Below are 26,730 nucleotides of genomic sequence, written 5' to 3'. Positions count from 1 at the left end.
AAATTTTCAGATTCTTTGAAATGGTTCTATTATCTTATTGTAGTCAATTTCCTGAGTGAATTTCAACTGAATGTTGTTTTTTCAAAACTCTCAAAATAGATTGTATTTACTAATTTGCACAATTGAATTTTGTTTTTTGTCAAACTGCTAAAATTATTTGTAAGTACTTATCTGCACACAGCATGTGACATGTCTTGGGTTTTATCCATCAGAAAAACTCTGCTGGGCATCATAAAACTTTGTACAGCAATTTTCAAGCAAGTATACTTAGAAAATTATTGACTATTTGGAAATATTTTATTTATGCTAATATTTCCTCCTTGTACACATTAGTGACTGCTTTAAAATAATATAATTTTCGCATAAAATTGGTTAAGATATCAAATAAAACATGCTTTCTTGATGATTCTATGATTTTCGTTTTGGGCGCGACAGGTCCCTGGTTCAATTCCCTGACGAGCCCTCTCTTTCTTTTTACGGTGCATCTCATGGTTTATATATATCTGATTTTCTCAATTGGCTAAGTCAATAGCATCAACTGAGTTTTGTTTTTGCCATACTCCCAATAGAATTTGTACATACTTATGAATCTTGCCTTCATCATTTTCCTATTGCCTTTCTTCTATTTATGCATGATTTACACATAGCTTTTTACAAGTCTTGGGTTTTATCGATCAGACAAGTCCAAACTCTGTCGCCATTTTTATATCTTGTCACTCCACTTTCCAAATAAGCACACATAGAAAACTATCAATAGAATCTTACGGAAACATTTTAGTTGTACTACAAATAAGAGCATACTTATTAAAATTTCAACCGTATTGTGGTATATCAGGAAAACTGCAGGTTCCCTTCTGTCTAGATAGCTTTGAATGTTTTAAAAGAATAGTCTCACTTTGAAACACAAAAAGTTCAAAAATGAAATTGCAAGGTTTTCTTTTGCTTTTCTTCTGTGTCTGGAAGCATGATTTGTACATTGCATATGACAAGTCTTTAGCTTCGTCCATGAGAGAAGTCCAAACTCTGTAGGCACTCACAAATCTTGTCCCTGCACTTTTCCTATATGCATACCTTAGAAAACTATCTACTGGAATTTAAGGAAATATTTATTTTATTCTACAAATTCATTTTTACATAAATGTATATGGTGTTTTAAAAACAAAAAGCTATTTTCTAAAAATCAATTGAAAAATCCAAAGAAAAATCTTCAGGTAGGTGGCTCGTTGGTCTAGGGGTATGATTCTCGCTTAGGGTGTGAGAGGTCCTGGGTTCAAATCCTGGATGAGCCCAAATTTGCAGATTCTTTGAAATGGTTCTATTATCTTATTGTAGTCAATTTCCTGAGTGAATTTCAACTGAATGTTGTTTTTTCAAAACTCTCAAAATAGATTGTATTTACTAATTTGCACAATTGAATTTTGTTTTTTGTCAAACTGCTAAAATTATTTGTAAGTACTTATCTGCACACAGCATGTGACATGTCTTGGGTTTTATCCATCAGAAAAACTCTGCTGGGCATCATAAAACTTTGTACAGCAATTTTCAAGCAAGTATACTTAGAAAATTATTGACTATTAGGAAATATTTTATTTATGCTAATATTTCCTCCTTGTACACATTAGTGACTGCTTTAAAATAATATAATTTTCACATAAAATTGGTTAAGATATCAAATAAAACATGCTTACTTGATGATTCTATGATTTTCGTTTTGGGCGCGACAGGTCCCTGGTTCAATTCCCTGACAAGCCCTCTCTTTCTTTTTACGGTGCATCTCATGGTTTATATATATCTGATTTTCTCAATTGGCTAAGTCAATAGCATCAACTGAGTTTTGTTTTTGCCATACTCCCAATAGAATTTGTACATACTTATGAATCTTGCCTTCATCATTTTCCTATTGCCTTTCTTCTATTTATGCATGATTTACACATAGCTTTTTACAAGTCTTGGGTTTTATCGATCAGACAAGTCCAAACTCTGTCGCCATTTTTATATCTTGTCACTGCACTTTCCAAATAAGCACACATAAAAAACTATCAATAGAATCTTACGGAAACATTTTAGTTGTACTACAAATAAGAGCATTCTTATTAAAATTTCAACCGTATTGTGGTATATCAGGAAAACTGCAGGTTCCCTTCTGTCTAGATAGCTTTGAATGTTTTAAAAGAATAGTCTCACTTTGAAACACAAAAAGTTCAAAAATGAAATTGCAAGGTATTCTTTTGCCTTTCTTCTGTGTCTGGAAGCATGATTTGTACATTGCATATGACTAGTCTTTAGCTTCGTCCATGAGAGAAGTCCAAACTCTGTAGGCACTCACAAATCTTGTCCCGTCACATTTCCTATATGCATACCTTAGAAAACTATCTACTGGACCATAAGGAAATATTTTATTTATTCTACAAATTAATTTTTACATAAATGTATATGGTGTTTTAAAAACAAAAAGCTATTTTCTTAAAATCAATTGAAAAATCCAAAGAAAAATCTTCAGGTAGGTGGCTCGTTGGTCTAGGGGTATGATTCTCACTTAGGGTGCGAGAGGTCCCGGCTTCAAATCCCAGACGAGCCCAAATTTTCAGATTCTTTGAAATGGTTCTATTATCTTATTGTAGTCAATTTCCTGAGTGAATTTCAACTGAATGTTGTTTTTTCAAAACTCTCAAAATAGATTGTATTTACTAATTTGCACAATTTAATTTTGTTTTTTCTCAAACTGCTAAAATTATTTGTAAGTACTTATCTGCACACAGCATGTGACATGTCTTGGGTTTTATCCATCAGAAAAACTCTGCTGGGCATCATAAAACTTTGTACAGCAATTTTCAAGCAAGTATACTTAGAAAATTATTGACTATTAGGAAATATTTTATTTATGCTAATATTTCCTCCTTGTACACATTAGTGACTGCTTTAAAATAATATAATTTTCACATAAAATTGGTTAAGATATCAAATAAAACATGCTTACTTGATGATTCTATGATTTTCGTTTTGGGCACGACAGGTCCCTGGTTCAATTCCCTGACGAGCCATCTCTTTCTTTTTACGGTGCATCTCATGGTTTATATATATCTGATTTTCTCAATTGGCTAAGTCAATAGCATCAACTGAGTTTTGTTTTTGCCATACTCCCAATAGAATTTGTACATACTTATGAATCTTGCCTTCATCATTTTCCTATTGCCTTTCTTCTATTTATGCATGATTTACACATAGCTTTTTACAAGTCTTGGGTTTTATCGATCAGACAAGTCCAAACTCTGTCGCCATTTTTATATCTTGTCACTGCACTTTCCAAATAAGCACACATAGAAAACTATCAATAGAATCTTACGGAAACATTTTAGTTGTACTACAAATAAGAGCATACTTATTAAAATTTCAACCGTATTGTGGTATATCAGGAAAACTGCAGGTTCCCTTCTGTCTAGATAGCTTTGAATGTTTTAAAAGAATAGTCTCACTTTGAAACACAAAAAGTTCAAAAATGAAATTGCAAGGTTTTCTTTTGCCTTTCTTCTGTGTCTGGAAGCATGATTTGTACATTGCATATGACAAGTCTTTAGCTTCGTCCATGAGAGAAGTCCAAACTCTGTAGGCACTCACAAATCTTGTCCCTGCACTTTTCCTATATGCATACCTTAGAAAACTATCTACTGGACCATAAGGAAATATTTTTTTTATTCTACAAATTCATTTTTACATAAATGTAAATGGTGTTTTAAAAACAAAAAGCTATTTTCTAAAAATCAATTGAAAAATCCAAAGAAAAATCTTCAGGTAGGTGGCTCGTTGGTCTAGGGGTATGATTCTCACTTAGGGTGCGAGAGGTCCCGGGTTCAAATCCCGGATAAGCCCAAATTTTCAGATTCTTTGAAATGGTTCTATTATCTTATTGTAGTCAAATTCCTGAGTGAATTTCAACTGAATGTTGTTTTTTCAAAACTCTCAAAATAGATTGCATTTACTAATTTGCACAATTGAATTTTGTTTTTTGTCAAACTGCTAAAATTATTTGTAAGTACTTATCTGCACACAGCATGTGACATGTCTTGGGTTTTATCCATCAGAAAAACTCTGCTGGGCATCATAAAACTTTGTACAGCAATTTTCAAGCAAGTATACTTAGAAAATTATTGACTATTAGGAAATATTTTATTTCTGCTAATATTTCCTCCTTGTACACATTAGTGTCTGCTTTAAAATAATATAATTTTCACATAAAATTGGTTAAGATATCAAATAAAACATGCTTACTTGATGATTCTATGATTTTCGTTTTGGGCGCGACAGGTCCCTGGTTCAATTCCCTGACGAGCCCTCTCTTTCTTTTTACGGTGCATCTCATGGTTTATATATATCTGATTTTCTCAATAGGCTAAGTCAATAGCATCAACTGAGTTTTGTTTTTGCCATACTCCCAATAGAATTTGTACATACTTATGAATCTTGCCTTCATCATTTTCCTATTGCCTTTCTTCTATTTATGCATGATTTACACATAGCTTTTTACAAGTCTTGGGTTTTATCGATCAGACAAGTCCAAACTCTGTCGCCATTTTTATATCTTGTCACTGCACTTTCCAAATAAGCACACATAAAAAACTATCAATAGAATCTTACGGAAACATTTTAGTTGTACTACAAATAAGAGCATTCTTATTAAAATTTCAACCGTATTGTGGTATATCAGGAAAACTGCAGGTTCCCTTCTGTCTAGATAGCTTTGAATGTTTTAAAAGAATAGTCTCACTTTGAAACACAAAAAGTTCAAAAATGAAATTGCAAGGTATTCTTTTGCCTTTCTTCTGTGTCTGGAAGCATGATTTGTACATTGCATATGACTAGTCTTTAGCTTCGTCCATGAGAGAAGTCCAAACTCTGTAGGCACTCACAAATCTTGTCCCGTCACATTTCCTATATGCATACCTTAGAAAACTATCTACTGGACCATAAGGAAATATTTTATTTATTCTACAAATTAATTTTTACATAAATGTATATGGTGTTTTAAAAACAAAAAGCTATTTTCTTAAAATCAATTGAAAAATCCAAAGAAAAATCTTCAGGTAGGTGGCTCGTTGGTCTAGGGGTATGATTCTCGCTTAGGGTGCGAGAGGTACCGGGTTCAAATCCCGGATGAGCCCAAATTTTCAGATTCTTTGAAATGGTTCTATTATCTTATTGTAGTCAATTTCCTGAGTGAATTTCAACTGAATGTTGTTTTTTCAAAACTCTCAAAATAGATTGTATTTACTAATTTGCACAATTGAATTTTGTTTTTTGTCAAACTGCTAAAATTATTTGTAAGTACTTATCTGCACACAGCATGTGACATGTCTTGGGTTTTATCCATCAGAAAAACTCTGCTGGGCATCATAAAACTTTGTACAGCAATTTTCAAGCAAGTATACTTAGAAAATTATTGACTATTTGGAAATATTTTATTTATGCTAATATTTCCTCCTTGTACACATTAGTGACTGCTTTAAAATAATATAATTTTCGCATAAAATTGGTTAAGATATCAAATAAAACATGCTTTCTTGATGATTCTATGATTTTCGTTTTGGGCGCGACAGGTCCCTGGTTCAATTCCCTGACGAGCCCTCTCTTTCTTTTTACGGTGCATCTCATGGTTTATATATATCTGATTTTCTCAATTGGCTAAGTCAATAGCATCAACTGAGTTTTGTTTTTGCCATACTCCCAATAGAATTTGTACATACTTATGAATCTTGCCTTCATCATTTTCCTATTGCCTTTCTTCTATTTATGCATGATTTACACATAGCTTTTTACAAGTCTTGGGTTTTATCGATCAGACAAGTCCAAACTCTGTCGCCATTTTTATATCTTGTCACTCCACTTTCCAAATAAGCACACATAGAAAACTATCAATAGAATCTTACGGAAACATTTTAGTTGTACTACAAATAAGAGCATACTTATTAAAATTTCAACCGTATTGTGGTATATCAGGAAAACTGCAGGTTCCCTTCTGTCTAGATAGCTTTGAATGTTTTAAAAGAATAGTCTCACTTTGAAACACAAAAAGTTCAAAAATGAAATTGCAAGGTTTTCTTTTGCTTTTCTTCTGTGTCTGGAAGCATGATTTGTACATTGCATATGACAAGTCTTTAGCTTCGTCCATGAGAGAAGTCCAAACTCTGTAGGCACTCACAAATCTTGTCCCTGCACTTTTCCTATATGCATACCTTAGAAAACTATCTACTGGAATTTAAGGAAATATTTATTTTATTCTACAAATTCATTTTTACATAAATGTATATGGTGTTTTAAAAACAAAAAGCTATTTTCTAAAAATCAATTGAAAAATCCAAAGAAAAATCTTCAGGTAGGTGGCTCGTTGGTCTAGGGGTATGATTCTCGCTTAGGGTGTGAGAGGTCCTGGGTTCAAATCCTGGATGAGCCCAAATTTGCAGATTCTTTGAAATGGTTCTATTATCTTATTGTAGTCAATTTCCTGAGTGAATTTCAACTGAATGTTGTTTTTTCAAAACTCTCAAAATAGATTGTATTTACTAATTTGCACAATTGAATTTTGTTTTTTGTCAAACTGCTAAAATTATTTGTAAGTACTTATCTGCACACAGCATGTGACATGTCTTGGGTTTTATCCATCAGAAAAACTCTGCTGGGCATCATAAAACTTTGTACAGCAATTTTCAAGCAAGTATACTTAGAAAATTATTGACTATTAGGAAATATTTTATTTATGCTAATATTTCCTCCTTGTACACATTAGTGACTGCTTTAAAATAATATAATTTTCACATAAAATTGGTTAAGATATCAAATAAAACATGCTTACTTGATGATTCTATGATTTTCGTTTTGGGCACGACAGGTCCCTGGTTCAATTCCCTGACGAGCCATCTCTTTCTTTTTACGGTGCATCTCATGGTTTATATATATCTGATTTTCTCAATTGGCTAAGTCAATAGCATCAACTGAGTTTTGTTTTTGCCATACTCCCAATAGAATTTGTACATACTTATGAATCTTGCCTTCATCATTTTCCTATTGCCTTTCTTCTATTTATGCATGATTTACACATAGCTTTTTACAAGTCTTGGGTTTTATCGATCAGACAAGTCCAAACTCTGTCGCCATTTTTATATCTTGTCACTGCACTTTCCAAATAAGCACACATAGAAAACTATCAATAGAATCTTACGGAAACATTTTAGTTGTACTACAAATAAGAGCATACTTATTAAAATTTCAACCGTATTGTGGTATATCAGGAAAACTGCAGGTTCCCTTCTGTCTAGATAGCTTTGAATGTTTTAAAAGAATAGTCTCACTTTGAAACACAAAAAGTTCAAAAATGAAATTGCAAGGTTTTCTTTTGCCTTTCTTCTGTGTCTGGAAGCATGATTTGTACATTGCATATGACAAGTCTTTAGCTTCGTCCATGAGAGAAGTCCAAACTCTGTAGGCACTCACAAATCTTGTCCCTGCACTTTTCCTATATGCATACCTTAGAAAACTATCTACTGGACCATAAGGAAATATTTTTTTTATTCTACAAATTCATTTTTACATAAATGTATATGGTGTTTTAAAAACAAAAAGCTATTTTCTAAAAATCAATTGAAAAATCCAAAGAAAAATCTTCAGGTAGGTGGCTCGTTGGTCTAGGGGTATGATTCTCGCTTAGGGTGTGAGAGGTCCTGGGTTCAAATCCTGGATGAGCCCAAATTTGCAGATTCTTTGAAATGGTTCTATTATCTTATTGTAGTCAATTTCCTGAGTGAATTTCAACTGAATGTTGTTTTTTCAAAACTCTCAAAATAGATTGTATTTACTAATTTGCACAATTGAATTTTGTTTTTTGTCAAACTGCTAAAATTATTTGTAAGTACTTATCTGCACACAGCATGTGACATGTCTTGGGTTTTATCCATCAGAAAAACTCTGCTGGGCATCATAAAACTTTGTACAGCAATTTTCAAGCAAGTATACTTAGAAAATTATTGACTATTAGGAAATATTTTATTTATGCTAATATTTCCTCCTTGTACACATTAGTGACTGCTTTAAAATAATATAATTTTCACATAAAATTGGTTAAGATATCAAATAAAACATGCTTACTTGATGATTCTATGATTTTCGTTTTGGGCACGACAGGTCCCTGGTTCAATTCCCTGACGAGCCATCTCTTTCTTTTTACGGTGCATCTCATGGTTTATATATATCTGATTTTCTCAATTGGCTAAGTCAATAGCATCAACTGAGTTTTGTTTTTGCCATACTCCCAATAGAATTTGTACATACTTATGAATCTTGCCTTCATCATTTTCCTATTGCCTTTCTTCTATTTATGCATGATTTACACATAGCTTTTTACAAGTCTTGGGTTTTATCGATCAGACAAGTCCAAACTCTGTCGCCATTTTTATATCTTGTCACTGCACTTTCCAAATAAGCACACATAGAAAACTATCAATAGAATCTTACGGAAACATTTTAGTTGTACTACAAATAAGAGCATACTTATTAAAATTTCAACCGTATTGTGGTATATCAGGAAAACTGCAGGTTCCCTTCTGTCTAGATAGCTTTGAATGTTTTAAAAGAATAGTCTCACTTTGAAACACAAAAAGTTCAAAAATGAAATTGCAAGGTTTTCTTTTGCCTTTCTTCTGTGTCTGGAAGCATGATTTGTACATTGCATATGACAAGTCTTTAGCTTCGTCCATGAGAGAAGTCCAAACTCTGTAGGCACTCACAAATCTTGTCCCTGCACTTTTCCTATATGCATACCTTAGAAAACTATCTACTGGACCATAAGGAAATATTTTTTTATTCTACAAATTCATTTTTACATAAATGTATATGGTGTTTTAAAAACAAAAAGCTATTTTCTAAAAATCAATTGAAAAATCCAAAGAAAAATTTTCAGGTAGGTGGCTCGTTGGTCTAGGGGTATGATTCTCGCTTAGGGTGCGAGAGGTCCTGGGTTCAAATCCAGGATAAGCCCAAATTTTCAGATTCTTTGAAATGGTTCTATTATCTTATTGTAGTCAATTTCCTGAGTGAATTTCAACTGAATGTTGTTTTTTCAAAACTCTCAAAATAGATTGCATTTACTAATTTGCACAATTGAATTTTGTTTTTTGTCAAACTGCTAAAATTATTTGTAAGTACTTATCTGCACACAGCATGTGACATGTCTTGGGTTTTATCCATCAGAAAAACTCTGCTGGGCATCATAAAACTTTGTACAGCAATTTTCAAGCAAGTATACTTAGAAAATTATTGACTATTAGGAAATATTTTATTTCTGCTAATATTTCCTCCTTGTACACATTAGTGTCTGCTTTAAAATAATATAATTTTCACATAAAATTGGTTAAGATATCAAATAAAACATGCTTACTTGATGATTCTATGATTTTTGTTTTGGGCGCGACAGGTCCCTGGTTCAATTCCCTGACGAGCCCTCTCTTTCTTTTTACGGTGCATCTCATGGTTTATATATATCTGATTTTCTCAATAGGCTAAGTCAATAGCATCAACTGAGTTTTGTTTTTGCCATGCTCCCAATAGAATTTGTACATACTTATGAATCTTGCCTTCATCATTTTCCTATTGCCTTTCTTCTATTTATGCATGATTTACACATAGCTTTTTACAAGTCTTGGGTTTTATCGATCAGACAAGTCCAAACTCTGTCGCCATTTTTATATCTTGTCACTGCACTTTCCAAATAAGCACACATAGAAAACTATCAATAGAATCTTACGGAAACATTTTAGTTGTACTACAAATAAGAGCATTCTTATTAAAATTTCAACCGTATTGTGGTATATCAGGAAAACTGCAGGTTCCCTTCTGTCTAGATAGCTTTGAATGTTTTCAAAGAATAGTCTCACTTTGAAACACAAAAAGTTCAAAAATGAAATTGCAAGGTTTTCTTTTGCCTTTCTTCTGTGTCTGGAAGCATGATTTGTACATTGCGTATGACTAGTCTTTAGCTTCGACCATGAGAGAAGTCCAAACTCTGTAGGCACTCACAAATCTTGTCACTGCACTTTTCCTATATGCATACCTTAGAAAACTATCTACTGGACCATAAGGAAATATTTTTTTTATTCTACAAATTCATTTTTACATAAATGTATATGGTGTTTTAAAAACAAAAAGCAATTTTCTAAAAATCAATTGAAAAATCCAAAGAAAAATCTTCAGGTAGGTGGCTTGTTGGTCTAGGGGTATGATTCTCGCTTAGGGTGCGAGAGGTCCTGGGTTCAAATCCTGGATGAGCCCAATTTTTCAGATTCTTTGAAATGGTTCTATTATCTTATTGTAGTCAATTTCCTGAGTGAATTTCAACTGAATGTTGTTTTTTCAAAACTCTCAAAATAGATTGTATTTACAAATTTGCACAATTGAATTTTGTTTTTTGTCAAACTGCTAAAATTATTTGTAAGTACTTATCTGCACACAGCATGTGACATGTCTTGGGTTTTATCCATCAGAAAAACTCTGCTGGGCATCATAAAACTTTGTACAGCAATTTTCAAGCAAGTATACTTAGAAAATTATTGACTATTAGGAAATATTTTATTTCTGCTAATATTTCCTTCTTGTACACATTAGTGACTGCTTTAAAATAATATAATTTTCACATAAAATTGGTTAAGATATCAAATAAAACATGCTTACTTGATGATTCTATGATTTTCGTTTTGGGCGCGACAGGTCCCTGGTTCAATTCCCTGACAAGCCCTCTCTTTCTTTTTACGGTGCATCTCATGGTTTATATATATCTGATTTTCTCAATTGGCTAAGTCAATAGCATCAACTGAGTTTTGTTTTTGCCATACTCCCAATAGAATTTGTACATACTTATGAATCTTGCCTTCATCATTTTCCTATTGCCTTTCTTCTATTTATGCATGATTTACACATAGCTTTTTACAAGTCTTGGGTTTTATCGATCAGACAAGTCCAAACTCTGTCGCCATTTTTATATCTTGTCACTGCACTTTCCAAATAAGCACACATAGAAAACTATCAATAGAATCTTACGGAAACATTTTAGTTGTACTACAAATAAGAGCATTCTTATTAAAATTTCAACCGTATTGTGGTATATCAGGAAAACTGCAGGTTCCCTTCTGTCTAGATAGCTTTGAATGTTTTCAAAGAATAGTCTCACTTTGAAACACAAAAAGTTCAAAAATGAAATTGCAAGGTTTTCTTTTGCCTTTCTTCTGTGTCTGGAAGCATGATTTGTACATTGCGTATGACTAGTCTTTAGCTTCGACCATGAGAGAAGTCCAAACTCTGTAGGCACTCACAAATCTTGTCCCTGCACTTTTCCTATATGCATACCTTAGAAAACTATCTACTGGACCATAAGGAAATATTTTATTTATTCTACAAATTAATTTTTACATAAATGTATATGGTGTTTTAAAAACAAAAAGCTATTTTCTTAAAATCAATTGAAAAATCCAAAGAAAAATCTTCAGGTAGGTGGCTCGTTGGTCTAGGGGTATGATTCTCGCTTAGGGTGCGAGAGGTACCGGGTTCAAATCCCGGATGAGCCCAAATTTTCAGATTCTTTGAAATGGTTCTATTATCTTATTGTAGTCAATTTCCTGAGTGAATTTCAACTGAATGTTGTTTTTTCAAAACTCTCAAAATAGATTGTATTTACTAATTTGCACAATTGAATTTTGTTTTTTGTCAAACTGCTAAAATTATTTGTAAGTACTTATCTGCACACAGCATGTGACATGTCTTGGGTTTTATCCATCAGAAAAACTCTGCTGGGCATCATAAAACTTTGTACAGCAATTTTCAAGCAAGTATACTTAGAAAATTATTGACTATTTGGAAATATTTTATTTATGCTAATATTTCCTCCTTGTACACATTAGTGACTGCTTTAAAATAATATAATTTTCGCATAAAATTGGTTAAGATATCAAATAAAACATGCTTTCTTGATGATTCTATGATTTTCGTTTTGGGCGCGACAGGTCCCTGGTTCAATTCCCTGACGAGCCCTCTCTTTCTTTTTACGGTGCATCTCATGGTTTATATATATCTGATTTTCTCAATTGGCTAAGTCAATAGCATCAACTGAGTTTTGTTTTTGCCATACTCCCAATAGAATTTGTACATACTTATGAATCTTGCCTTCATCATTTTCCTATTGCCTTTCTTCTATTTATGCATGATTTACACATAGCTTTTTACAAGTCTTGGGTTTTATCGATCAGACAAGTCCAAACTCTGTCGCCATTTTTATATCTTGTCACTCCACTTTCCAAATAAGCACACATAGAAAACTATCAATAGAATCTTACGGAAACATTTTAGTTGTACTACAAATAAGAGCATACTTATTAAAATTTCAACCGTATTGTGGTATATCAGGAAAACTGCAGGTTCCCTTCTGTCTAGATAGCTTTGAATGTTTTAAAAGAATAGTCTCACTTTGAAACACAAAAAGTTCAAAAATGAAATTGCAAGGTTTTCTTTTGCTTTTCTTCTGTGTCTGGAAGCATGATTTGTACATTGCATATGACAAGTCTTTAGCTTCGTCCATGAGAGAAGTCCAAACTCTGTAGGCACTCACAAATCTTGTCCCTGCACTTTTCCTATATGCATACCTTAGAAAACTATCTACTGGAATTTAAGGAAATATTTATTTTATTCTACAAATTCATTTTTACATAAATGTATATGGTGTTTTAAAAACAAAAAGCTATTTTCTAAAAATCAATTGAAAAATCCAAAGAAAAATCTTCAGGTAGGTGGCTCGTTGGTCTAGGGGTATGATTCTCGCTTAGGGTGTGAGAGGTCCTGGGTTCAAATCCTGGATGAGCCCAAATTTGCAGATTCTTTGAAATGGTTCTATTATCTTATTGTAGTCAATTTCCTGAGTGAATTTCAACTGAATGTTGTTTTTTCAAAACTCTCAAAATAGATTGTATTTACTAATTTGCACAATTGAATTTTGTTTTTTGTCAAACTGCTAAAATTATTTGTAAGTACTTATCTGCACACAGCATGTGACATGTCTTGGGTTTTATCCATCAGAAAAACTCTGCTGGGCATCATAAAACTTTGTACAGCAATTTTCAAGCAAGTATACTTAGAAAATTATTGACTATTAGGAAATATTTTATTTATGCTAATATTTCCTCCTTGTACACATTAGTGACTGCTTTAAAATAATATAATTTTCACATAAAATTGGTTAAGATATCAAATAAAACATGCTTACTTGATGATTCTATGATTTTCGTTTTGGGCACGACAGGTCCCTGGTTCAATTCCCTGACGAGCCATCTCTTTCTTTTTACGGTGCATCTCATGGTTTATATATATCTGATTTTCTCAATTGGCTAAGTCAATAGCATCAACTGAGTTTTGTTTTTGCCATACTCCCAATAGAATTTGTACATACTTATGAATCTTGCCTTCATCATTTTCCTATTGCCTTTCTTCTATTTATGCATGATTTACACATAGCTTTTTACAAGTCTTGGGTTTTATCGATCAGACAAGTCCAAACTCTGTCGCCATTTTTATATCTTGTCACTGCACTTTCCAAATAAGCACACATAGAAAACTATCAATAGAATCTTACGGAAACATTTTAGTTGTACTACAAATAAGAGCATACTTATTAAAATTTCAACCGTATTGTGGTATATCAGGAAAACTGCAGGTTCCCTTCTGTCTAGATAGCTTTGAATGTTTTCAAAGAATAGTCTCACTTTGAAACACAAAAAGTTCAAAAATGAAATTGCAAGGTTTTCTTTTGCCTTTCTTCTGTGTCTGGAAGCATGATTTGTACATTGCGTATGACTAGTCTTTAGCTTCGACCATGAGAGAAGTCCAAACTCTGTAGGCACTCACAAATCTTGTCACTGCACTTTTCCTATATGCATACCTTAGAAAACTATCTACTGGACCATAAGGAAATATTTTTTTTATTCTACAAATTCATTTTTACATAAATGTATATGGTGTTTTAAAAACAAAAAGCAATTTTCTAAAAATCAATTGAAAAATCCAAAGAAAAATCTTCAGGTAGGTGGCTTGTTGGTCTAGGGGTATGATTCTCGCTTAGGGTGCGAGAGGTCCTGGGTTCAAATCCTGGATGAGCCCAATTTTTCAGATTCTTTGAAATGGTTCTATTATCTTATTGTAGTCAATTTCCTGAGTGAATTTCAACTGAATGTTGTTTTTTCAAAACTCTCAAAATAGATTGTATTTACTAATTTGCACAATTGAATTTTGTTTTTTGTCAAACTGCTAAAATTATTTGTAAGTACTTATCTGCACACAGCATGTGACATGTCTTGGGTTTTATCCATCAGAAAAACTCTGCTGGGCATCATAAAACTTTGTACAGCAATTTTCAAGCAAGTATACTTAGAAAATTATTGACTATTAGGAAATATTTTATTTCTGCTAATATTTCCTTCTTGTACACATTAGTGACTGCTTTAAAATAATATAATTTTCACATAAAATTGGTTAAGATATCAAATAAAACATGCTTACTTGATGATTCTATGATTTTCGTTTTGGGCGCGACAGGTCCCTGGTTCAATTCCCTGACAAGCCCTCTCTTTCTTTTTACGGTGCATCTCATGGTTTATATATATCTGATTTTCTCAATTGGCTAAGTCAATAGCATCAACTGAGTTTTGTTTTTGCCATACTCCCAATAGAATTTGTACATACTTATGAATCTTGCCTTCATCATTTTCCTATTGCCTTTCTTCTATTTATGCATGATTTACACATAGCTTTTTACAAGTCTTGGGTTTTATCGATCAGACAAGTCCAAACTCTGTCGCCATTTTTATATCTTGTCACTGCACTTTCCAAATAAGCACACATAGAAAACTATCAATAGAATCTTACGGAAACATTTTAGTTGTACTACAAATAAGAGCATTCTTATTAAAATTTCAACCGTATTGTGGTATATCAGGAAAACTGCAGGTTCCCTTCTGTCTAGATAGCTTTGAATGTTTTCAAAGAATAGTCTCACTTTGAAACACAAAAAGTTCAAAAATGAAATTGCAAGGTTTTCTTTTGCCTTTCTTCTGTGTCTGGAAGCATGATTTGTACATTGCGTATGACTAGTCTTTAGCTTCGACCATGAGAGAAGTCCAAACTCTGTAGGCACTCACAAATCTTGTCCCTGCACTTTTCCTATATGCATACCTTAGAAAACTATCTACTGGACCATAAGGAAATATTTTATTTATTCTACAAATTAATTTTTACATAAATGTATATGGTGTTTTAAAAACAAAAAGCTATTTTCTTAAAATCAATTGAAAAATCCAAAGAAAAATCTTCAGGTAGGTGGCTCGTTGGTCTAGGGGTATGATTCTCGCTTAGGGTGCGAGAGGTACCGGGTTCAAATCCCGGATGAGCCCAAATTTTCAGATTCTTTGAAATGGTTCTATTATCTTATTGTAGTCAATTTCCTGAGTGAATTTCAACTGAATGTTGTTTTTTCAAAACTCTCAAAATAGATTGTATTTACTAATTTGCACAATTGAATTTTGTTTTTTGTCAAACTGCTAAAATTATTTGTAAGTACTTATCTGCACACAGCATGTGACATGTCTTGGGTTTTATCCATCAGAAAAACTCTGCTGGGCATCATAAAACTTTGTACAGCAATTTTCAAGCAAGTATACTTAGAAAATTATTGACTATTTGGAAATATTTTATTTATGCTAATATTTCCTCCTTGTACACATTAGTGACTGCTTTAAAATAATATAATTTTCGCATAAAATTGGTTAAGATATCAAATAAAACATGCTTTCTTGATGATTCTATGATTTTCGTTTTGGGCGCGACAGGTCCCTGGTTCAATTCCCTGACGAGCCCTCTCTTTCTTTTTACGGTGCATCTCATGGTTTATATATATCTGATTTTCTCAATTGGCTAAGTCAATAGCATCAACTGAGTTTTGTTTTTGCCATACTCCCAATAGAATTTGTACATACTTATGAATCTTGCCTTCATCATTTTCCTATTGCCTTTCTTCTATTTATGCATGATTTACACATAGCTTTTTACAAGTCTTGGGTTTTATCGATCAGACAAGTCCAAACTCTGTCGCCATTTTTATATCTTGTCACTCCACTTTCCAAATAAGCACACATAGAAAACTATCAATAGAATCTTACGGAAACATTTTAGTTGTACTACAAATAAGAGCATACTTATTAAAATTTCAACCGTATTGTGGTATATCAGGAAAACTGCAGGTTCCCTTCTGTCTAGATAGCTTTGAATGTTTTAAAAGAATAGTCTCACTTTGAAACACAAAAAGTTCAAAAATGAAATTGCAAGGTTTTCTTTTGCTTTTCTTCTGTGTCTGGAAGCATGATTTGTACATTGCATATGACAAGTCTTTAGCTTCGTCCATGAGAGAAGTCCAAACTCTGTAGGCACTCACAAATCTTGTCCCTGCACTTTTCCTATATGCATACCTTAGAAAACTATCTACTGGAATTTAAGGAAATATTTATTTTATTCTACAAATTCATTTTTACATAAATGTATATGGTGTTTTAAAAACAAAAAGCTATTTTCTAAAAATCAATTGAAAAATCCAAAGAAAAATCTTCAGGTAGGTGGCTCGTTGGTCTAGGGGTATGATTCTCGCTTAGGGTGTGAGAGGTCCTGGGTTCAAATCCTGGATGAGCCCAAATTTGCAGATTCTTTGAAATGGTTCTATTATCTTATTGTAGTCAATTTCCTGAGTGAATTTCAACTGAATGTTGTTTTTTCAAAACTCTCAAAATAGATTGTATTTACTAATTTGCACAATTGAATTTTGTTTTTTGTCAAACTGCTAAAATTATTTGTAAGTACTTATCTGCACACAGCATGTGACATGTCTTGGGTTTTATCCATCAGAAAAACTCTGCTGGGCATCATAAAACTTTGTACAGCAATTTTCAAGCAAGTATACTTAGAAAATTATTGACTATTAGGAAATATTTTATTTATGCTAATATTTCCTCCTTGTACACATTAGTGACTGCTTTAAAATAATATAATTTTCACATAAAATTGGTTAAGATATCAAATAAAACATGCTTACTTGATGATTCTATGATTTTCGTTTTGGGCACGACAGGTCCCTGGTTCAATTCCCTGACGAGCCATCTCTTTCTTTTTACGGTGCATCTCATGGTTTATATATATCTGATTTTCTCAATTGGCTAAGTCAATAGCATCAACTGAGTTTTGTTTTTGCCATACTCCCAATAGAATTTGTACATACTTATGAATCTTGCCTTCATCATTTTCCTATTGCCTTTCTTCTATTTATGCATGATTTACACATAGCTTTTTACAAGTCTTGGGTTTTATCGATCAGACAAGTCCAAACTCTGTCGCCATTTTTATATCTTGTCACTGCACTTTCCAAATAAGCACACATAGAAAACTATCAATAGAATCTTACGGAAACATTTTAGTTGTACTACAAATAAGAGCATACTTATTAAAATTTCAACCGTATTGTGGTATATCAGGAAAACTGCAGGTTCCCTTCTGTCTAGATAGCTTTGAATGTTTTAAAAGAATAGTCTCACTTTGAAACACAAAAAGTTCAAAAATGAAATTGCAAGGTTTTCTTTTGCCTTTCTTCTGTGTCTGGAAGCATGATTTGTACATTGCATATGACAAGTCTTTAGCTTCGTCCATGAGAGAAGTCCAAACTCTGTAGGCACTCACAAATCTTGTCCCTGCACTTTTCCTATATGCATACCTTAGAAAACTATCTACTGGACCATAAGGAAATATTTTTTTTATTCTACAAATTCATTTTTACATAAATGTATATGGTGTTTTAAAAACAAAAAGCTATTTTCTAAAAATCAATTGAAAAATCCAAAGAAAAATTTTCAGGTAGGTGGCTCGTTGGTCTAGGGGTATGATTCTCGCTTAGGGTGCGAGAGGTCCTGGGTTCAAATCCAGGATAAGCCCAAATTTTCAGATTCTTTGAAATGGTTCTATTATCTTATTGTAGTCAATTTCCTGAGTGAATTTCAACTGAATGTTGTTTTTTCAAAACTCTCAAAATAGATTGCATTTACTAATTTGCACAATTGAATTTTGTTTTTTGTCAAACTGCTAAAATTATTTGTAAGTACTTATCTGCACACAGCATGTGACATGTCTTGGGTTTTATCCATCAGAAAAACTCTGCTGGGCATCATAAAACTTTGTACAGCAATTTTCAAGCAAGTATACTTAGAAAATTATTGACTATTAGGAAATATTTTATTTCTGCTAATATTTCCTTCTTGTACACATTAGTGACTGCTTTAAAATAATATAATTTTCACATAAAATTGGTTAAGATATCAAATAAAACATGCTTACTTGATGATTCTATGATTTTCGTTTTGGGCGCGACAGGTCCCTGGTTCAATTCCCTGACAAGCCCTCTCTTTCTTTTTACGGTGCATCTCATGGTTTATATATATCTGATTTTCTCAATTGGCTAAGTCAATAGCATCAACTGAGTTTTGTTTTTGCCATACTCCCAATAGAATTTGTACATACTTATGAATCTTGCCTTCATCATTTTCCTATTGCCTTTCTTCTATTTATGCATGATTTACACATAGCTTTTTACAAGTCTTGGGTTTTATCGATCAGACAAGTCCAAACTCTGTCGCCATTTTTATATCTTGTCACTGCACTTTCCAAATAAGCACACATAGAAAACTATCAATAGAATCTTACGGAAACATTTTAGTTGTACTACAAATAAGAGCATTCTTATTAAAATTTCAACCGTATTGTGGTATATCAGGAAAACTGCAGGTTCCCTTCTGTCTAGATAGCTTTGAATGTTTTCAAAGAATAGTCTCACTTTGAAACACAAAAAGTTCAAAAATGAAATTGCAAGGTTTTCTTTTGCCTTTCTTCTGTGTCTGGAAGCATGATTTGTACATTGCGTATGACTAGTCTTTAGCTTCGACCATGAGAGAAGTCCAAACTCTGTAGGCACTCACAAATCTTGTCCCTGCACTTTTCCTATATGCATACCTTAGAAAACTATCTACTGGACCATAAGGAAATATTTTTTTTATTCTACAAATTCATTTTTACATAAATGTATATGGTGTTTTAAAAACAAAAAGCAATTTTCTAAAAATCAATTGAAAAATCCAAAGAAAAATCTTCAGGTAGGTGGCTTGTTGGTCTAGGGGTATGATTCTCGCTTAGGGTGCGAGAGGTCCCGGGTTCAAATCCTGGATGAGCCCAATTTTTCAGATTCTTTGAAATGGTTCTATTATCTTATTGTAGTCAATTTCCTGAGTGAATTTCAACTGAATGTTGTTTTTTCAAAACTCTCAAAATAGATTGTATTTACTAATTTGCACAATTGAATTTTGTTTTTTGTCAAACTGCTAAAATTATTTGTAAGTACTTATCTGCACACAGCATGTGACATGTCTTGGGTTTTATCCATCAGAAAAACTCTGCTGGGCATCATAAAACTTTGTACAGCAATTTTCAAGCAAGTATACTTAGAAAATTATTGACTATTAGGAAATATTTTATTTCTGCTAATATTTCCTCCTTGTACACATTAGTGACTGCTTTAAAATAATATAATTTTCACATAAAATTGGTTAAGATATCAAATAAAACATGCTTACTTGATGATTCTATGATTTTCGTTTTGGGCGCGACAGGTCCCTGGTTCAATTCCCTGACAAGCACTCTCTTTCTTTTTACGGTGCATCTCATGGTTTAGATATATCTGATTTTCTCAATTGGCTAAGTCAATAGCATCAACTGAGTTTTGTTTTTGCCATACTCCCAATAGAATTTGTACATACTTATGAATCTTGCCTTCATCATTTTCCTATTGCCTTTCTTCTATTTATGCATGATTTACACATAGCTTTTTACAAGTCTTGGGTTTTATCGATCAGACAAGTCCAAACTCTGTCGCCATTTTTATATCTTGTCACTGCACTTTCCAAATAAGCACACATAGAAAACTATCAATATAATCTTACGGAAACATTTTAGTTGTACTACAAATAAGAGCATTCTTATTCAAATTTCAGCAGTATTGTGGTATATCAGGAAAACTGCAGGTTCCCTTCTGTCTAGATAGCTTTGAATGTTTTAAAAGAATAGTCTCACTTTGAAACACAAAAAGTTCAAAAATGAAATTGCAAGGTATTCTTTTGCCTTTCTTCTGTGTCTGGAAGCATGATTTGTACATTGCATATGACTAGTCTTTAGCTTCGTCCATGAGAGAAGTCCAAACTCTGTAGGCACTCACAAATCTTGTCCCGGCACTTTTCCTATATGCATACCTTAGAAAACTATCTACTGGAATATAAGGAAATATTTTATTTATTCTACAAATTAATTTTTACATAAATGTATATGGTGTTTTAAAAACAAAAAGCTATTTTCTAAAAATCAATTGAAAAATCCAAAGAAAAATTTTCAGGTAGGTGGCCTGTTGGCCTAGGGTTATGATTCTCGCTTAGGGTGCGAGAGGTCCCGGGTTCAAATCCCAGACAAGCCCAAATTTTCAGATTCTTTGAAATGGTTCTATTATCTTATTGTAGTCAATTTGCTGAGTGAATTTCAACTGAATGTTGTTTTTTCAAAACTCTCAAAATAGATTGTATTTACTAATTTGCACAATTGAATTTTGTTTTTTGTCAAACTGCTAAAATTATATGTAAGTAGTTATCTGCACACAGCATGTGACATGTCTTGGGTTTTATCCATCAGAAAAACTCTGCTGGGCATCATAAAACTTTGTACAGCAATTTTCAAGCAAGTATACTTAGAAAATTATTGACTATTAGGAAATATTTTATTTATGCTAATATTTCCTCCTTGTACACATTAGTGACTGCTTTAAAATAATATAAATTTCACATAAAATTGGTTAAGATATCAAATAAAACATGCTTACTTGATGATTCTATGATTTTCATATTTTGCACGACAGGTCCCTGGTTCAATTCCCTGATGAGCCCTCTCTTTCTTTTTTCGGTGCATCTCATGGTTTATATATATCTGATTTTCTCAATTGGCTAAGTCAATAGCATCAACTGAGTTTTGTTTTTGCCATACTCCCAATAGAATTTGTACATACTTATGAATCTTGCCTTCATCATTTTCCTATTGCCTTTCTTCTATTTATGCATGATTTACACATAGCTTTTTACAAGTCTTGGGTTTTATCGATCAGACAAGTCCAAACTCTGTCGCCATTTTTATATCTTGTCACTGCACTTTCCAAATAAGCACACATAGAAAACTATCAATATAATCTTACGGAAACATTTTAGTTGTACTACAAATAAGAGCATTCTTATTCAAATTTCAGCAGTATTGTGGTATATCAGGAAAACTGCAGGTTCCCTTCTGTCTAGATAGCTTTGAATGTTTTAAAAGAATAGTCTCACTTTGAAACACAAAAAGTTCAAAAATGAAATTGCAAGGTATTCTTTTGCCTTTCTTCTGTGTCTGGAAGCATGATTTGTACATTGCATATGACTAGTCTTTAGCTTCGTCCATGAGAGAAGTCCAAACTCTGTAGGCACTCACAAATCTTGTCCCGGCACTTTTCCTATATGCATACCTTAGAAAACTATCTACTGGAATATAAGGAAATATTTTATTTATTCTACAAATTAATTTTTACATAAATGTATATGGTGTTTTAAAAACAAAAAGCTATTTTCTAAAAATCAATTGAAAAATCCAAAGAAAAATTTTCAGGTAGGTGGCCTGTTGGCCTAGGGGTATGATTCTCGCTTAGGGTGCGAGAGGTCCCGGGTTCAAATCCCAGACAAGCCCAAATTTTCAGATTCTTTGAAATGGTTCTATTATCTTATTGTAGTCAATTTGCTGAGTGAATTTCAACTGAATGTTGTTTTTTCAAAACTCTCAAAATAGATTGTATTTACTAATTTGCACAATTGAATTTTGTTTTTTGTCAAACTGCTAAAATTATATGTAAGTAGTTATCTGCACACAGCATGTGACATGTCTTGGGTTTTATCCATCAGAAAAACTCTGCTGGGCATCATAAAACTTTGTACAGCAATTTTCAAGCAAGTATACTTAGAAAATTATTGACTATTAGGAAATATTTTATTTATGCTAATATTTCCTCCTTGTACACATTAGTGACTGCTTTAAAATAATATAAATTTCACATAAAATTGGTTAAGATATCAAATAAAACATGCTTACTTGATGATTCTATGATTTTCATATTTTGCACGACAGGTCCCTGGTTCAATTCCCTGATGAGCCCTCTCTTTCTTTTTTCGGTGCATCTCATGGTTTATATATATCTGATTTTCTCAATTGGCTAAGTCAATAGCATCAACTGAGTTTTGTTTTTGCCATACTCCCAATAGAATTTGTACATACTTATGAATCTTGCCTTCATCATTTTCCTATTGCCTTTCTTCTATTTATGCATGATTTACACATAGCTTTTTACAAGTCTTGGGTTTTATCGATCAGACAAGTCCAAACTCTGTCGCCATTTTTATATCTTGTCACTGCACTTTCCAAATAAGCACACATAGAAAACTATCAATAGAATCTTACGGAAACATTTTAGTTGTACTACAAATAAGAGCATACTTATTAAAATTTCAACCGTATTGTGGTATATCAGGAAAACTGCAGGTTCCCTTCTGTCTAGATAGCTTTGAATGTTTTAAAAGAATAGTCTCACTTTGAAACACAAAAAGTTCAAAAATGAAATTGCAAGGTTTTCTTTTGCCTTTCTTCTGTGTCTGGAAGCATGATTTGTACATTGCATATGACAAGTCTTTAGCTTCGTCCATGAGAGAAGTCCAAACTCTGTAGGCACTCACAAATCTTGTCCCTGCACTTTTCCTATATGCATACCTTAGAAAACTATCTACTGGACCATAAGGAAATATTTTTTTTATTCTACAAATTCATTTTTACATAAATGTATATGGTGTTTTAAAAACAAAAAGCTATTTTCTAAAAATCAATTGAAAAATCCAAAGAAAAATCTTCAGGTAGGTGGCTCGTTGGTCTAGGGGTATGATTCTCGCTTAGGGTGCGAGAGGTCCCGGGTTCAAATCCCGGATAAGCCCAAATTTTCAGATTCTTTGAAATGGTTCTATTATCTTATTGTAGTCAATTTCCTGAGTGAATTTCAACTGAATGTTGTTTTTTCAAAACTCTCAAAATAGATTGCATTTACTAATTTGCACAATTGAATTTTGTTTTTTGTCAAACTGCTAAAAATTATTTGTAAGTACTTATCTGCACACAGCATGTGACATGTCTTGGGTTTTATCCATCAGAAAAACTCTGCTGGGCATCATAAAACTTTGTACAGCAATTTTCAAGCAAGTATACTTAGAAAATTATTGACTATTAGGAAATATTTTATTTCTGCTAATATTTCCTTCTTGTACACATTAGTGACTGCTTTAAAATAATATAATTTTCACATAAAATTGGTTAAGATATCAAATAAAACATGCTTACTTGATGATTCTATGATTTTCGTTTTGGGCGCGACAGGTCCCTGGTTCAATTCCCTGACAAGCCCTCTCTTTCTTTTTACGGTGCATCTCATGGTTTATATATATCTGATTTTCTCAATTGGCTAAGTCAATAGCATCAACTGAGTTTTGTTTTTGCCATACTCCCAATAGAATTTGTACATACTTATGAATCTTGCCTTCATCATTTTCCTATTGCCTTTCTTCTATTTATGCATGATTTACACATAGCTTTTTACAAGTCTTGGGTTTTATCGATCAGACAAGTCCAAACTCTGTCGCCATTTTTATATCTTGTCACTGCACTTTCCAAATAAGCACACATAGAAAACTATCAATAGAATCTTACGGAAACATTTTAGTTGTACTACAAATAAGAGCATTCTTATTAAAATTTCAACCGTATTGTGGTATATCAGGAAAACTGCAGGTTCCCTTCTGTCTAGATAGCTTTGAATGTTTTCAAAGAATAGTCTCACTTTGAAACACAAAAAGTTCAAAAATGAAATTGCAAGGTTTTCTTTTGCCTTTCTTCTGTGTCTGGAAGCATGATTTGTACATTGCGTATGACTAGTCTTTAGCTTCGACCATGAGAGAAGTCCAAACTCTGTAGGCACTCACAAATCTTGTCCCTGCACTTTTCCTATATGCATACCTTAGAAAACTATCTACTGGACCATAAGGAAATATTTTATTTATTCTACAAATTAATTTTTACATAAATGTATATGGTGTTTTAAAAACAAAAAGCTATTTTCTTAAAATCAATTGAAAAATCCAAAGAAAAATCTTCAGGTAGGTGGCTCGTTGGTCTAGGGGTATGATTCTCGCTTAGGGTGCGAGAGGTACCGGGTTCAAATCCCGGATGAGCCCAAATTTTCAGATTCTTTGAAATGGTTCTATTATCTTATTGTAGTCAATTTCCTGAGTGAATTTCAACTGAATGTTGTTTTTTCAAAACTCTCAAAATAGATTGTATTTACTAATTTGCACAATTGAATTTTGTTTTTTGTCAAACTGCTAAAATTATTTGTAAGTACTTATCTGCACACAGCATGTGACATGTCTTGGGTTTTATCCATCAGAAAAACTCTGCTGGGCATCATAAAACTTTGTACAGCAATTTTCAAGCAAGTATACTTAGAAAATTATTGACTATTTGGAAATATTTTATTTATGCTAATATTTCCTCCTTGTACACATTAGTGACTGCTTTAAAATAATATAATTTTCGCATAAAATTGGTTAAGATATCAAATAAAACATGCTTTCTTGATGATTCTATGATTTTCGTTTTGGGCGCGACAGGTCCCTGGTTCAATTCCCTGACGAGCCCTCTCTTTCTTTTTACGGTGCATCTCATGGTTTATATATATCTGATTTTCTCAATTGGCTAAGTCAATAGCATCAACTGAGTTTTGTTTTTGCCATACTCCCAATAGAATTTGTACATACTTATGAATCTTGCCTTCATCATTTTCCTATTGCCTTTCTTCTATTTATGCATGATTTACACATAGCTTTTTACAAGTCTTGGGTTTTATCGATCAGACAAGTCCAAACTCTGTCGCCATTTTTATATCTTGCCACTCCACTTTCCAAATAAGCACACATAGAAAACTATCAATAGAATCTTACGGAAACATTTTAGTTGTACTACAAATAAGAGCATACTTATTAAAATTTCAACCGTATTGTGGTATATCAGGAAAACTGCAGGTTCCCTTCTGTCTAGATAGCTTTGAATGTTTTAAAAGAATAGTCTCACTTTGAAACACAAAAAGTTCAAAAATGAAATTGCAAGGTTTTCTTTTGCTTTTCTTCTGTGTCTGGAAGCATGATTTGTACATTGCATATGACAAGTCTTTAGCTTCGTCCATGAGAGAAGTCCAAACTCTGTAGGCACTCACAAATCTTGTCCCTGCACTTTTCCTATATGCATACCTTAGAAAACTATCTACTGGAATTTAAGGAAATATTTATTTTATTCTACAAATTCATTTTTACATAAATGTATATGGTGTTTTAAAAACAAAAAGCTATTTTCTAAAAATCAATTGAAAAATCCAAAGAAAAATCTTCAGGTAGGTGGCTCGTTGGTCTAGGGGTATGATTCTCGCTTAGGGTGTGAGAGGTCCTGGGTTCAAATCCAGGATAAGCCCAAATTTGCAGATTCTTTGAAATGGTTCTATTATCTTATTGTAGTCAATTTCCTGAGTGAATTTCAACTGAATGTTGTTTTTTCAAAACTCTCAAAATAGATTGTATTTACTAATTTGCACAATTGAATTTTGTTTTTTGTCAAACTGCTAAAATTATTTGTAAGTACTTATCTGCACACAGCATGTGACATGTCTTGGGTTTTATCCATCAGAAAAACTCTGCTGGGCATCATAAAACTTTGTACAGCAATTTTCAAGCAAGTATACTTAGAAAATTATTGACTATTAGGAAATATTTTATTTATGCTAATATTTCCTCCTTGTACACATTAGTGACTGCTTTAAAATAATATAATTTTCACATAAAATTGGTTAAGATATCAAATAAAACATGCTTACTTGATGATTCTATGATTTTCGTTTTGGGCGCGACAGGTCCCTGGTTCAATTCCCTGACAAGCCCTCTCTTTCTTTTTACGGTGCATCTCATGGTTTATATATATCTGATTTTCTCAATTGGCTAAGTCAATAGCATCAACTGAGTTTTGTTTTTGCCATACTCCCAATAGAATTTGTACATACTTATGAATCTTGCCTTCATCATTTTCCTATTGCCTTTCTTCTATTTATGCATGATTTACACATAGCTTTTTACAAGTCTTGGGTTTTATCGATCAGACAAGTCCAAACTCTGTCGCCATTTTTATATCTTGTCACTGCACTTTCCAAATAAGCACACATAGAAAACTATCAATAGAATCTTACGGAAACATTTTAGTTGTACTACAAATAAGAGCATTCTTATTAAAATTTCAACCGTATTGTGGTATATCAGGAAAACTGCAGGTTCCCTTCTGTCTAGATAGCTTTGAATGTTTTCAAAGAATAGTCTCACTTTGAAACACAAAAAGTTCAAAAATGAAATTGCAAGGTTTTCTTTTGCCTTTCTT

The 26,730-nt window shown here is 32.6% G+C and overlaps 6 non-coding genes across 6 annotated transcripts; all 6 read left to right on the top strand.

Moving 5' to 3' along the window:
- The first annotated feature begins 5,084 nt into the window (after nt 1–5,084).
- TRNAP-AGG (transfer RNA proline (anticodon AGG)) lies at nt 5,085–5,156 on the top strand. Its single transcript has one exon. It is a non-coding gene; the product is annotated as a tRNA-Pro (tRNA).
- A 6,372-nt stretch (nt 5,157–11,528) lies between these two features.
- TRNAP-AGG (transfer RNA proline (anticodon AGG)) lies at nt 11,529–11,600 on the top strand. The gene has a single exon. It is a non-coding gene; the product is annotated as a tRNA-Pro (tRNA).
- A 3,795-nt stretch (nt 11,601–15,395) lies between these two features.
- TRNAP-AGG (transfer RNA proline (anticodon AGG)) lies at nt 15,396–15,467 on the top strand. The gene has a single exon. It is a non-coding gene; the product is annotated as a tRNA-Pro (tRNA).
- A 3,795-nt stretch (nt 15,468–19,262) lies between these two features.
- On the top strand, nt 19,263–19,334 carry TRNAP-AGG (transfer RNA proline (anticodon AGG)). Its single transcript has one exon. It is a non-coding gene; the product is annotated as a tRNA-Pro (tRNA).
- Nucleotides 19,335–23,129: 3,795 nt separating this feature from the next.
- TRNAP-AGG (transfer RNA proline (anticodon AGG)) lies at nt 23,130–23,201 on the top strand. The gene has a single exon. It is a non-coding gene; the product is annotated as a tRNA-Pro (tRNA).
- Nucleotides 23,202–24,419: 1,218 nt separating this feature from the next.
- On the top strand, nt 24,420–24,491 carry TRNAP-AGG (transfer RNA proline (anticodon AGG)). The gene has a single exon. It is a non-coding gene; the product is annotated as a tRNA-Pro (tRNA).
- The last annotated feature ends 2,239 nt before the right edge of the window (nt 24,492–26,730 follow it).

Source organism: Taudactylus pleione, unplaced genomic scaffold (assembly GCF_031769625.1).
Source record: "Taudactylus pleione unplaced genomic scaffold, aTauple2 ptg000192l, whole genome shotgun sequence".
Lineage (NCBI taxonomy): Eukaryota > Metazoa > Chordata > Amphibia > Anura > Myobatrachidae > Taudactylus > Taudactylus pleione.
Note: the sequence above shows the minus strand (reverse complement) of the source record. Positions and strands in the feature narration are given on the sequence as shown.